Here is a 14,388-nt window from a genome sequence, read left to right on the forward strand (position 1 = left end):
GACGTGACAAGTTCTCCACGCAACCTGGGTTGCAGCTCCACCTGAGATCAGCTGAGAGTCTGGAGAACAGCCTGACCCATTGGGAGAAAACTCAGACTCACATCAATGTGTTCCTGACTTCAGCCCTTCACCACACCAAAGGGAAGAAAACCAAACACCCTGAGTCTGAGAGCCAGAGGTGTGGGAGGTGACCCTGATGACCCAGGCCAAAATAAATATTGTGCATGTAATCAACTTCCATTGAGTCTTGCCTGGGGTAAGAGATACAAAAACACTCTTCCATAGAAGCAAGAAGGTCAAAAATCTCACCTGGATGATCTCAAGTACTCTGGGATGAGAAGGAACTTCGAGATCAAAGGATCAGGATTGTCAGGAAGATAAGAATGAAAGGAGGACCTAGGCTTACCCAGTAGGGGCTTGGATGATGAGGGTCCCAACCTGCCCCTCCCTCACCCATATGCATACATCCCTGTAGGCAAAAGTCCAATTAAAATCGCTTTTGAAACATTACCATTAGAGAGTCAGGAGAGAATCAGGTTCAACCACACTCCCGGATTAGATTCTGCCAAGGACTGCAAGCAGAAGAGGGTTTTAAGAACACGGTGTTCATTTCTCACTGATTCAACCCTGTTTTCAGTGGGAAGAAAGCACACAAGAAACCAGGTCTCACTACAGAGGATGAGAGCTGAAAGAGTTGGAAGAATGTTAGAAGAATTACACTCTTCCCACCAAAAAAAGCACAAAAGGCTCAAATCAAATAAATACTGTTCTAGAACCCAGAGAGAAGGATATTGTTCAAATAATGAATGGAAAAATGTTAAATTCTCAGATTATATTTCTCCCCATGAACTAAGAAAGTGAGGTGTGTATCACCAGTTGACATTAAACTAATCATGCAGGTCTAGAAACCTAATACATGAGCAGCCATTTTATCCCAATGAAAAAAAAAATGAGTTGTAGATTTCTTCCAACATATGACTTACAAAATCTCATCATCTAAGGCAGATCTAATTAGAGATCATTAAACAATGCACATGCATCTCATAGCAGATTTAAAACACATAAGACTTAAGTAAAACAATCCTTAGAATCCAGTGAAAGTAAAATATTATCCCATTATCAGAGTTCTGAGACATTTTTTGTCAGGTACTACTGGGAAGTCGAAATGGAGGCAGTACTTAATCTGAAGAATCTATTTGCAGGAGAGGAAAAGCCACCATCATAAGAAGATGGATGTCGGGACTTCAGCTATGGAATCATCATAGCCTTACTCCATAGGTACTGAGCCCATCCCTCTTTCTCTGAAAGGAGAGCCTAGGAGGTTTGACATTCTTCTGGGATGAATGAGCGGCAGGGGCTAGGCATGATCCATGCCACATTCTTTGTGCCCACTTGTTTTGGGCACAGCCTGGAGGACAGCAACATGCCTGCTGCCTGCATCCCGCTGTGAGCTCCTGATTCAATCTGGTTTTCAGCCCTTGGGATTTCAAAGTCTCGGAGGGATGCGCAGCGTCAGGCATACTGCACATTCCCCATGTCAAGCAGCCCTGATGGGAGCTGCATTGATAGGACTGCAAAAAGTCATCATTGAGACAGCTCCCAACGGAGTAAGACTCGTTTTGCAGCTCTGATTTCTGAGGAAGAACGGAATTCAGAATCAAAATTAGGAGCCACTTTCAACCTCAGACATCTCATCTCATGGTGCTGAAGAGCAACCTCAACCCCTTGTGATGCCAACAGTCCAAGCTCTGATCTGCCTCCCTCTGTGGGTTAGCCAGGGCACAGGGCACCTCAGAAGCACAGCGATCTTATCACTGAGGACCAAGAGCAAGTACTATGTCCACTGGTTACATTTTCAATGGAAGCATTTCTGGCTCATAATTATGCCTCATTTAAGCCCAGCACGTGGTACTATGGTGGCAGGAATAGTTTCAGAGCCGTCTGCTCCGTAAATCTTGGATTGGTCCCCCGCCTTCTCAGAGAAGGCGTTGATGTCGACTATCTGAGGCACTGTCCCCAGCCTGTCTGGAACAACCCTATTTCTGCCAAAAGCATCCATTTAAAGAATTGCAGAGGATACCTAGTTACAAACTTTCTGCATTCAGTCCTTTGCTTCCTCCATGTGAATGTACAATGCTACCCCTTGAGACATCACAGTCTCCCCAGAGCAGAGAGCCAAGTGTTTCAGAACCCTGAGGAGAAGATAGTGCCCCGAGGCCAACAGTCAATATTCCCCATGTAATCTAGTTCCAGTGATAATTGTCTGGGGTAAGTTGAAGAGCTAACCTCTTCCAGGTGGCAACTGTATAATGAGAAACATCACCTTGACCATCCCAAGTACTCTAGGACGGAAAAGAACCCCTTATTGAGACAAAGGAATAGGGATGTCAAGTAGACAAGAGCAAAACATCCACAAGGCTCTATCCAGTATGGTCTCAAGATGTGCATCACACACCCCCTACACACAGAGACCTGCGATCAGAAGTCAAAGCAAAATAGTTTTGTAAGAATTTTCCCCAATAATGTGAGCACAGTGGAATAAGCACTTCCAGAATGGTAGAGGAAGGATCTCTAAAGATCTTCCTACATAAAAGCAGTGAGCAAAATGACAAAACTGTCAGTTAATTTTTCCAGTACTCTGGAAGTTAACCAGATGCTTGCAACAATCCAAAGTGTTTATTTCAGAAAAAAATGTACCTAATAATTACTAAGAACAGTGAGCTTTTTGGCATTCTAACTTGTCTTTTTCCAGTCTTCTCCCCAACTCCACAGTAGACTTGAAAACCAACAGCCTCACAACCATTGTAGCTGCAAAACATGTCAGCCTATCAGCCTTTGTAGGGGCAAATTGAGTCTGGATCTTCATAAGAATCCCTTGCCCCTGAAATTAGGACAATTTGACCTGTCTAGCACTACCCAGTAAAAGCCCTATTCTGGGACTGGCTTTAGTTGACCTTACTTAGAGGTGGATCACTGAAAACAGTACTATTCCCAATGTTCTTATATAAAAAAAAATTTTTTTGACCCATCTGGTAATGCTACATCTGTGTTAAGAGACAAGAGGATGATGGGGGAAAAAAAGAAAAAAAAAAACTTGGAAAGAAAGGAAGGAGATGTTCATATGAGCTTTGAAAAAGGCTCCAGCATTATTTCTGGGACTTCAGAAAGCCACATATAGGTGCATAGCTGTGCACACACCAAAAAAAGATCCAAGAAAGCCCTAATCTCTTACTTCTTGCTGACCTTGAGGCTCTCACAGTGGAGAGTAAAGGCTAAGGCAGAGTTACAAGTGCCAGATAATTAAAGTTGTGCCCCACATACACAGCACTCCATCCGCGACTGGAAGACTTGTTGGTCCAAAGCATTTAAGGAAACAGCTGTCTAATCGTTAGGTGATTAAGATAACAGTTAAATGGCTGAACATGCAGAATTAAGATAATTAGTCAGAAAAGCCAGGAAAACAAACCCTGGGGGTAAAGGAATCTGATCTCCAGACCTGTCCATCATTCAAAATATCCAATTTAACAAAATTGAGGCATACAAATAAATATTCTCATACACAGGGGAAAATTTAGTCAGTAGACACTGTCCTGAGGAAATCCACGTTTGTACTTACCATAAAAAAAACTTAAGTGAGTTATTTTAAATACCTTCAAAGAGGTAAAAGAAATCATGTGTAAAGGAACATGAGAACAAATGTCATATCAATTAGACAAAGTCAATAGAAATGATTTTTAACGAACTACATAAATCCTGGTGTTGAAAAGTATAACAAATTCACTTGAGGGACTCAATAGCAGGCATGAGCTGGTAGAAGAATGAATCAGCAAACTTGAAGATAGGTTGATCCAGGTTATAGTCTGGGAAAATAAGAAATTAACAGAGCCTCAGACACCTATGAATATAAGCATTGAGTATTCCAGCATATACATAATGGTAGTCCAAGAAGGAGAGATGAATATTTGAAGAAATGGCTGTAAACTTCCCAAGGTGACCAAACATTTGACATAGCCAACAAGTTCAATCGCCTCCAAAACTGGATAAACTCGATCTACAGGTAGACTCATCATAGTCCAAATGTTTAAAGACAGAACCTTGAAAAGAGCAAGAGAAGAGCAGTGCTTCTCCTACAAGGGAGCCTCTATAAGATTAACAACCTATTTCTCAGAGATCATAGATACAAGAGGGCACTAGAACCACATTTCCAAAATGCTGAAAAAGACTTTCAAACAAAAATTCTTTACACAATGACACTATCCTTCAGAAATGGATTACCACTTCCAGATAAACAAAAACAGATAACTGAGGTGACAATCCCTTCTCTTATCCCACTTTCCCGTCCTTGACTAGACAGTTGTGGTACAAAACCAGACAGAACCCACTTTTTCCCTATAATGGCTTCTTTTCAGACTCACAGCCTGGGATAACTTGGCCCTTGAATTGATGGTCCCTTCAATCAATCTCTAGTTTATTCCTTCACAGAAAGGAATGTCAGAGAAACTGAAAGGAATAAACATGAACTCGAGCAGGCTAGAACGGCTCAGCTGACCATTCCTGCAGGAGGGGAGGCATAGTTACTCTCCCAAAGTAGGAGCAGCTTGTGGTAGATGACGGGGTATGGAAACTGTGTCACTGGCAAGGCCCTTCCTTAATGATCCCTTCAGTAAGAGGGAACCACTTAAACACATTGGCACTTGCTTTAAGTTGCCAGGCATCTGTCCCTGGGTTAATACACAAGAAGAGATTGGATTTCTGTTCACTCTAAATAGAGTACCTGACCTGGTCCTGATGCAACCGGAAGTGGAAAAGAGGGAATGTTTTCCTGTCCAGGCAAATTGCAAAAACAGCATCGCAGTGAGCAAGATCGAGGGTTATTTCTAGAAAAGGTTCATAGCTACATAGTTCTTTTGGATGTGGCTCCTCTCTTGTATGGGACCATCAAGTTCCTCCTTGCTCAAAGTCTGACTGCTTCGTGTAGTTGGACTGCTCACTCCCACAGAGCAGGCTGAAGAAATAACAGGGCAAACCCAACAAAGCACCTCCCTGTTTGGAAATCCTCAGTGGAACTTGACCATTAAACATACTTGGGTCTCAGAGGAGCGCACACGCACAGAGCTGCTCCCACCGACCCCCAGACCTGTGAGGATGAGAACGAACAGTCTGTTGTAGAGCCCTGAGGTTTGGGTATTGTTTGCTAAGTGGCTCAGAAGCTGTCCAAGAGAGGATCTTGTCATCCAGCACTGTCTCATGGAGTTGTGTTTCCTCCTCAAGTACTAGTTTGTGTATTTGTGTCTCCTGTAGTTCCTAAGGCTCCAAAAAGTCTTTGTTCTTTGAAGACTTGATCCTGCTTATCAAAGCACATTTGATGAGTGCCTCGATTCTGACTGTTTGGCTCCCGCTTCTGACACCACCAAGTCTAAGTGACTCACCTCTACCTCCAAGGGCTTCCCCAGACACAAGTGAGGTGCCTACAACAGTCCCTTGTGCCCCATCATTTCCCTGGTGGCTTTGGGTCATGGCGGTAGGTCATCTTGGTCCAAACCTCCCATTTTGGTTAAGGTTCTAAGCCTTTATTTGGGTGACCTCTGTGGCTGAGTTTATCTGGAAAGGGAATCCTTCATCTTGGAGAGTACTCAGTTACAGGGAGTTTGGTTTCTAAGGGCACAGCTTATGGGCAGCTGTCGTCCAGGACTCTGGCTCATCTTATGTTTACAACTTACAGGCCCTCCTCTTCTCGATTTGTTGCTTTGGACTAAGATCAGCCATGACAACTCAAAACTGTTGGCCCACTTGCTGCTCATTTGGGATTCCTAAGAGAGTTTATTTGCAGGCTCATTTGGAAAAAATGCTACAGGACACCACAAGAAGAATGCAAGGTATATTTCAGTAGGAATTTTGAGGTCTCCAAACAAAATAGTGAATTGCTTCCCTCAGAGAAACTAACTCAATTATCTCAAAGGATTTGCAAATTAGAAAAATCCTCTAAGGCTTCTGGGAGCCCTCCCTCCCTGCCTCCCTCTGCTCCTTCCTGTTCCTCTCAGTCTCCACCACAAGGCTCTCCTTGTTATCCGTCTTCCTGAACTTCCTTTGATAACACCGAAATTGATCCCACACAGAAGGCTAGCCACATTGCCCTCCAGTAATGACTGCCCCATTTAAAGCCAGGTCCAGTGAGGACGGCACCAAAACAATCATATACCCCTTGGACTAAGGCAGAATTACTTGCATAGCTAAGGACTTCCCAATATTAAGAGGATTCCATTGACTGTCCAAGACAATCTGATCTCCTCACTGAAACCTATCAGCCTGCCTACTCGGATTTATATCAACTAATACATCTGCTTGTGGGAGAGCTCATGTCTAAAGTAGGGATGGAAGCTATTGACTGGAAAGATCCTACTGATGATTTTTTTAGAGTGGGCACAAGGGCACAAGCAGATGTTTAAATTTGGCTAAAGATCGCCACAAATTCTCAACTATTTCCTAAGTCTGTTGACTGGTGTGTTATTCAACAATGCATGAGCCTGATGAAAGTGTCTGGTTACGGCCATTTTGAAAAATTCAAAACTCTGGCGGTTTCATCTGTCAGGTCCTTAATGTCAGTCTATTTAACTCTACCTTTACAGCAGGGTTAAAAGATACTTTAAGTACCTTAAACAACATTCCTTAACATGGATTATTCTGACACCTCGTGAATGTGCTACTCTAGTTGCACAGCTTTCTCAGGCTCTTGCCCAAAAATCTGAAGAGAAAGCTACCAGAGCCATAGATTCTCAGATCCAAGGGGCTCAACTCAAATTTTCAGCTGAAATAATTGTCCACCAAACCAAAATTTGAAGGCTTTCTTGGTACTCGTAAGGATGTATGCCATTATTGCAAGAAACCAGGACACTTTAAGACAGCCTTCATCTGATAGAAGAATTAGCATGGGGGGGGGACTTCAAGACAGGGGAGGAATAAGACATGGAGATCACCTTCCTCCCCACAAATACATCAAAATTACACCTACATGTTGAACAACTCCTACAGAACACCTACTGAACGCTGGCAGAAGACCTCAGACGTCCCAAAAGGCAAGAAAATCCCCACATACCTGGGTAAGGCAAAAGAAAAAAGAAAAAACAGAGACAAAAGAATAGGGACAGGACTTACACCTCTGGGAGGGAGCTGTGAAGGAGGAAAAGCTTCCACACACTAGAAAGCCCCTTCACTGGCAGAGATGGGGGTTGGCGGGGAGGAAGCTTCAGAGCCACGGAGGAGAGCGCAGCAACAGGGGTGCAGAGGGCAAAGCGGAGAGATTCCCGTACAGAGGATCAGTGCCGACCAGCACTCACAAGCCCGAGAGGCTTGTCTGCTTACCCGCTGGGATGGGTGGGGGCTGGGAGCTGAGGCTTGGGCTTCGGAGGTCAGATCCCAGGGGGAGGACTGGGGTTGGCTGCGTGAACACAGCCTGAAGGGGGCTAGTACACAACAGCTAGCTGGGAGGGGGTCCAGAAAAAGCTCTGGACCTACCTAATGGGCAAGAGACCATTGTTTCAGGGTGCAAAAGGAGAGGGGATTCCTTCCCTGTCTACCCACAGAGGGCAGAACACCGCCTAAATGAGCTCCAGAGATGGGCATGAGCCATGGCTATCAGCTCAGACACCAGAGATGGACATGAAACCCTAATGCTGCTGCTGCAGCCCCCAAGAATCCTGTATGCAAACACAGGTCACTACCCATACCCACCCTGGAAGCCTGTGCAGCCGGCCACTGCCAGGGTCCCGTGATCCAGGGACAACTTCCCCAGGAAAACACACGGCACACCTCAGGCTCTTGCAACGTTACGCCAGCCTCTGCTGCCACAGGCTCGCCCTGCATTCCAATTATAACTACCATAACCCTCCCTCCCCACAGCATGAGTGAGCCTGAGCTCCCAAATCAACTACTGCTTTAAACCCATTCTGTCTGGGTGGGAACAGAAGCCTGAGGGCAACCTACATGCAGAGGTCAGGCCAAAACCAAAGCTGAACACCAGGAGCTGTGTGAACAAAGAAGAGAAAGGGAAGTTTCTCTGTGCAGCCCCAGGAGCAGCAGATTAAATCCACACAATGAACTTAATGTACCCTGAATCTGTGGAATACCTGAATAGACAGCGAATGAACCAAAAATTGAGGCGGTGGACTTTGGCACAAACTGTAGACTTGGGGTTTGCTGTCTGTGGCTGATTTGTTTCTAATTTTTGTTTATATTAGTATAGTTTTTGGCATTTGTTATCATTGGTGGATTTGTTAATTGGTTTGGGAGATCTTTTATTTTTTTACTACTTTTTAATTTTTTTATTTTAATTATTTTTTAATTTTAATTCTTTTTTTTCTTTTCTTTATATTTATCTTTTTTTTTATTTTTATTTTTCTTTCTTTCTTTTTTTCTCCCTTTTCTTCTGAGCCATGTGGCTGACAGGGTCTTGGCACTCCGGCCTGGTGTCAGGCCTGAGCCTCTGAGGTGGGAGAGCTGAGTTCAGGACACTGGACCACCAGAGACCTCCCAGGCCCATGCAATACCAATCAGTGAGAGCTCTCCAAGAGATCTCTGTCTCAACACTAAGACCCAGCTCCACCCAACAGCCAGCAAGCCCCATGCCAAACAACTAGCATGCCAAACATGCCAAACAACTAGCATGCCAAACAACTAGCAAGACAGGAACACAACCCCACCCACTAGCAGAGAGGCTACCTAAAATCATACTCAGTTCACAGACACCCTGAAACACATCACTGGACGTGGCCCTGCCCACCAGAAAGACAAGATCCAGCCCTACCCACCAGAACACAGACACCAGTACCCTCCAGAACCCACTGAACCAACCTTACCCAATGGGGGAAGACATCAAAAACAATGGGGACTACAAACCTGAAGCCTGTGAAAATGAGACCCCAAACACAGTAAGTTAAGCAAAATAAGAAGAGAGAAATATGCAGCAGATGAAGGAGCAAGGTAAAAACCCACCAGATCAAACAAATGAAGAGGAAATAAGCAGTCTACCTGAAAAAAAATTCAGAGTAATGATAGTAAAGATGATCCAAAATCTTGGAAATAGAATGGAGAAAATACAAGAAACATATAACAAGGACCTAGAAAAACTAAAGAGCAAACAACAATGAACAACACAATAAATGAAATTAAAAATTCTCTACAAGGAATCAAGAGCAGAATAACTGAGGCAGAAGAACGGATAAGTGACCTGGAAGAGAAAATAGTGGAAATAACTACCTTAGAGCAGAATAAAGAAAAAAGAATGAAGGACAGTCTCAGAGACCTCTGGGACAACATTAAATGCACCAACATTTGAATTATAGGGGTCCCAGAAGAAGAAGAGAAAAAAAAAAGGGTCTGAGAAAATATTTGAAGAAATTATAGTTGAAAACTTCCCTAACATGAAAAAAGAAATAGCCAATCAAGTCCAGGAAGCACAGAGAGTTCCATAAAGGATAAATTCAAGGAGAAACATGCCAAGACATATATTAATCAAACTATCAAAAATTAAATACAAAGAAAAAATATTAAAAGCAGCAAGGGAAAAGCAACAAATAATATACAAGGGAATCCCCATAAGGTTAACAGCTGATCTTTCAGCAGAAACTTTGCAAGCCAGAAGGGAGGGGCAGGACATATTTAAAGGGATGAAAGGGGGAAACCTAAAACCAAGATTACTCTACCAGCAAGGATCTCATTCAGACTTGATGGAGAAATTAAAACCTTTACAGACAAGCAAAAGTTAAGAGAATTCAGCACCACCAAACCAGCTTTACAACAAATGCTAAAGGAACCTCTCTAGGCAGGAAACACAAGAGAAGGAAAAGACCTACAAAGGCAAACCCAAAACAATTAAAGTGGTAATAGGAAATACATGTCAATAATTACCTTAAATGTAAATGGATTAAATGCTCCAACCAAAAGACATAGACTGGCTGAATGGATACAAAAACAAGACCTATATATATGCTGTCTACAAGAGACCCACTTCAGACCTAGGGACATATAAAGACTGAAAGTGAGAGGATGGAAAAAGATATTCCATGCAAATGGAAATCAAAAGAAAGCTGGAGTAGCAATTCTCATAACAGACAAAATAGACTTTAAAATAAAGACTATTACAAGAGACACAGAAGGACACTACATAATGATCAAGGGATAAATCCAAGAAGATATAACAATTGTAAATATTTATGCACTCAACATAGGAGCACCTCAATACATAAGGCAAATGCTAACAGCCATAAAAGGGGAAATCTACAGTAACACAATCATAGTAGGGGACTTTAACACCCCACTTTCACCAATGGACAGATCATCCAAAATGAAAATAAGGAAACACAAGCATTAAATGACATATTAAATAAGATGGACTTAATTGATATGTATAGGACATTCCATCCAAAAACAACAGAATACACTTTCTTCTCAAATGCTCATGGAACGTCCTCCAGGATAGATCATATCTTGGTTCACAAATCAAGCCTTGGTAAATTTAAGAAAATTGAAATCATATAAAGTATCTTTTCCAAACACAACACCATAAGACTAGATATCAATTACGGGAAAAAAACTGTAAAAACTACAAACATATGGAGGCTAAACAATATGCTACTAAATAACCAAGAAAACACTGAAGAAATCAAAATCAAAAAATACCTAGAAACAAATGACAATGAAAACACAATGACCCAAAACCTATGGGATGCAGCAAAAGCAGTTCTAAGAGGGAAATTTACAGCAATACAATCCTACCTCAAGAAACAAGAAACGTCTAAAATAAACAACCTAACCTTATACCTAAAGCAATTAAAGACAGAAAAACAAAAACAAAAAAAAACCCAGGTTAGCAGAAGGAAAGAAATCATAAAGATCAGATCAGAAATAAATGAAAAAGAAATGAAGGAAACGATCGCAAAGATCAGTAAAACTAAAAGTGGGTTCTTTGAGAAGATAAACAAAATTGATAAACCATTAGCCAAACTCATCAAGAAAAAATGGGAGAAGACTCAGGTCAACAGAATTAGAGATGAAAAAGGAGAAGTAACAACTGACAGTGCAGAAATACAAAGACTCATGAGAAATTACTACAAACAACTGTATGCCAATAAAATGGACAACCTGGAAGATATGGACAAATTCTTAGAAAAGTACAACCTTCCAAGGCTGTTTTCTATTTCTTCCTGGTTCAAACAGACCAATCACAAGCACTGAAATTGAAACTGTGATTAAAAATCTTCCAACAAACAAAAGCCCAGGACCAGATGTCTTCACAGGTGAATTCTATCAAACATTTAGAGAAGAGCTAACACCTATCCTTCTCAAACTCTTCCAAAATATAGCAGAGGGAGGAAGACTCCCAAACTCATTCTATGAGGCCACCATCACCCTAATACCAAAACCAGACAAAGGTGTCACAGAAAAAGAAATCTACAGACCAATATCACTGATGAACATAGATGCAAAAATCCTCAAGCAAATACTAGCAAACGGAATCCAACAGCACATTAAATGGATCATACACCATGATCAGTGGGGTTTATCCGAGGAATGCAAGGATTCTTCAATATATGCAAATCAATGTGATACACCATATTAACAAACTGAAGGATAAAAATCGTATGATCATCTCAATAGATGCAAAAAAAGCTTTCGACAAAATTGAACACCGATTTATGATAAAAACTCTCCAGAAAGCAGGCATACAGGGAAATTACCTCAACATAATAAAGACCATATATGACAAACCCACAGCCAACATCATCCTCAATGGTGAAAAACTGAAACCATTTTCTCTAAAATCAGGAACAAGACAAGGATGCCCACTCTCACCACTATTATTCAACATAGTTTTGGAAGCTTTAGCCACAGCAATCAGAAAAAACAACCAAAAGGAATCCAAATTGGAAAAGAAGTAAAGTTGTCACTGTTCACAGATGACATGATACTATACATAAAGAATCCTAAAGATGCTACCAGAAAACTACTAGAGCTAATCAATGAATTTGGTAAAGTAGCAGGATACAAAATTAATGCACAGAAATCTCTTGCATTCCTATATATTAATGATGAAAAATCTGAAAGTAAAATTAAGGAAACACTCCCATTTACCACTGCAACAGAAAGAATAAAATACATAGGAATAAACCTTCCTAAGAAGACAAAAGACCTGTATGCAGAAAACTACAAGAAACTGATGAAAGAAATTAAAAATGATACAAACAGATGGAGAGATATACCATGTTCTTGGATTGGAAGAATCAACATTGTGAAAATGACTATACTACCCAAAGCAATCTACAGATTCAATGCAATCCCTATCAAACTACCAATGGCATTTTTCACAGAGGTAGAACAAAAAATTTCACAATTTGTATGGAAACACAAAAGATCCCGAATAGCCAAATCTATCTTGTGAAAGAAAAACACAGCTGGAGGAATCAGGCTCCCAGACTTCAGACTATACTGCAAAGCTACAGTAATCAAGACAGTATGGTACTGGCACAAAAACAGAAATATAGATCAATGGAACAGGATAGAAAGCCCAGAGATAAACCCACACACATATGATCACCTTATCTTTGATAAAGGAGGCAAGAATATACAATGGAGAAAAGAGAGCCTCTTCCATAAGTGGTGCTGGGAAAACTGGACAGCTACATGTAAAAGAATGAAATTAGAACACTTCCTAACACCATACACAAAAATAAAGTCAAAATGGATTAAGGACCTTAATGTAAGGGCAAACACTATAAAAACTCTTAGAGGAAAACATAGAAAAAAGAGCCTTTGCCATAAATCACAGCAAGATCCTTTTTGACCCACCTCCTACAGAAATGGAAATAAAAACAAAAATATACAAATGGGACCTAAGGAAACTTAAAAGCTTTTGCACAGCAAAGGAAACCATAATCAAGACAAAAAGACAACCCTCAGAATGGGAGAAAATATTTGCAAATGAAGCAACTCACAAAGGATTAATCTCCAAAATATACAAGCATTTCATGCAGCTCAATATCAAAAAACAAACAACCCAATACAAAAATGGGCAGAAGACCTAAATAGACGTTTCTCCAAAGAAGATATAAAGATTGCCAACAAACACATGAAAGGATGCTCAACATCACTAATAATTAGAGAAATGCAAGTCAAAACTACAATAAGATATCATCTCACACCAGTCAGAATGGCCATCATCGAAAAATCTATAAACAATAAATGCTGGAGAGGGTGTGGAGAAAACAGAACCCTCTTGCACTGTTGGTGGGAGTGTAAACTGATGCAGTCACTATGGAGAACAATATTGAGCTTCCTTAAAAAACTAAAAATGGAACTACCATACGACCCAGCAATTCTACTACTGGGCATATACCCTGAAAAAAACATACTTCAAAAAGAGTCATGTACCACAAGGTTCATTACAGCTCTATTTACAATAGCCAGGACATGGAAGCAACCTAAGTGTCCTGTGACAGATGAATGAATAAAGAAGATGTGGCACATATATTCAATGGAATATTACTCAGACATAAAAAGAAATGAAATTGAGTTATTTGTAGTGAGGTGGATGGACCTAGAGTCTGTCATACAGAGTGAAGTGAGTCAGAAAGAAAAACAAATACCGTATGCTAACACATGTATATGGACTCTAAAAATAAAAAAAAAAAAGTTTCTGAAGAACCTAGCAGCAGGACAGGAATAAAGACACAGATGTAGGGAATGGACTGAGGACATGGGCAAGGGGAAGGGTAAGCTGGGACGAAGTGAGAGAGTAGCATTGACATATATACACTACCAAATGTAAAAAAGATAGCTAGTGGGAAGCAGCTGCATCCCACAGGGAGATCAGCTCGGTGTTCTGTGACCACCAGAGGGGTGGGATGGAGACGCAGGAGGGAGGGAGGGGATATATGTGTATATAGCTGATTCACTTTGTTATACAGCAGAAACTAACACAACATTGTAAAGCAATTATATTCCAATAAAGATGTTAAAAAAAAAAGAATTAGCACGTAAAGGACAGAAAATATCAAAAGCTTCAGTTTTTTAAAATGCAGGTGAAGTATTTAGACATGTGATATTCAAACAGGGTGCTACTATTAGACCCTAACTGCATTGGAGGTATCCTGTCTTTCTCTCCCTGAAACCAAGATATAATTAAAAGGACTTTTAGGATTAGCAGGATACTGTAGAATTTAGATTCCAAATTTCTTTATTATGACTCAGTCTTTATACAGCGTCTTTAAGGCTGAACAAGCAGAGCCTTTAGACTGGACCGAGGAATCTGAAACTGCATTTGAAAGGATCAAGGATAGCCTCCATGACCCCCCCCCGCCCGCTTTAGGGCATCCCAATTATAAATCGCCTTTCTTC

The sequence above is a fragment of the Aethalodelphis obliquidens genome, unplaced genomic scaffold, assembly GCF_003676395.1.
Source record: "Aethalodelphis obliquidens isolate GAN/ISIS:26980383/991018 unplaced genomic scaffold, ASM367639v1 scaffold6, whole genome shotgun sequence".
Classification (NCBI taxonomy): domain Eukaryota; kingdom Metazoa; phylum Chordata; class Mammalia; order Artiodactyla; family Delphinidae; genus Aethalodelphis; species Aethalodelphis obliquidens.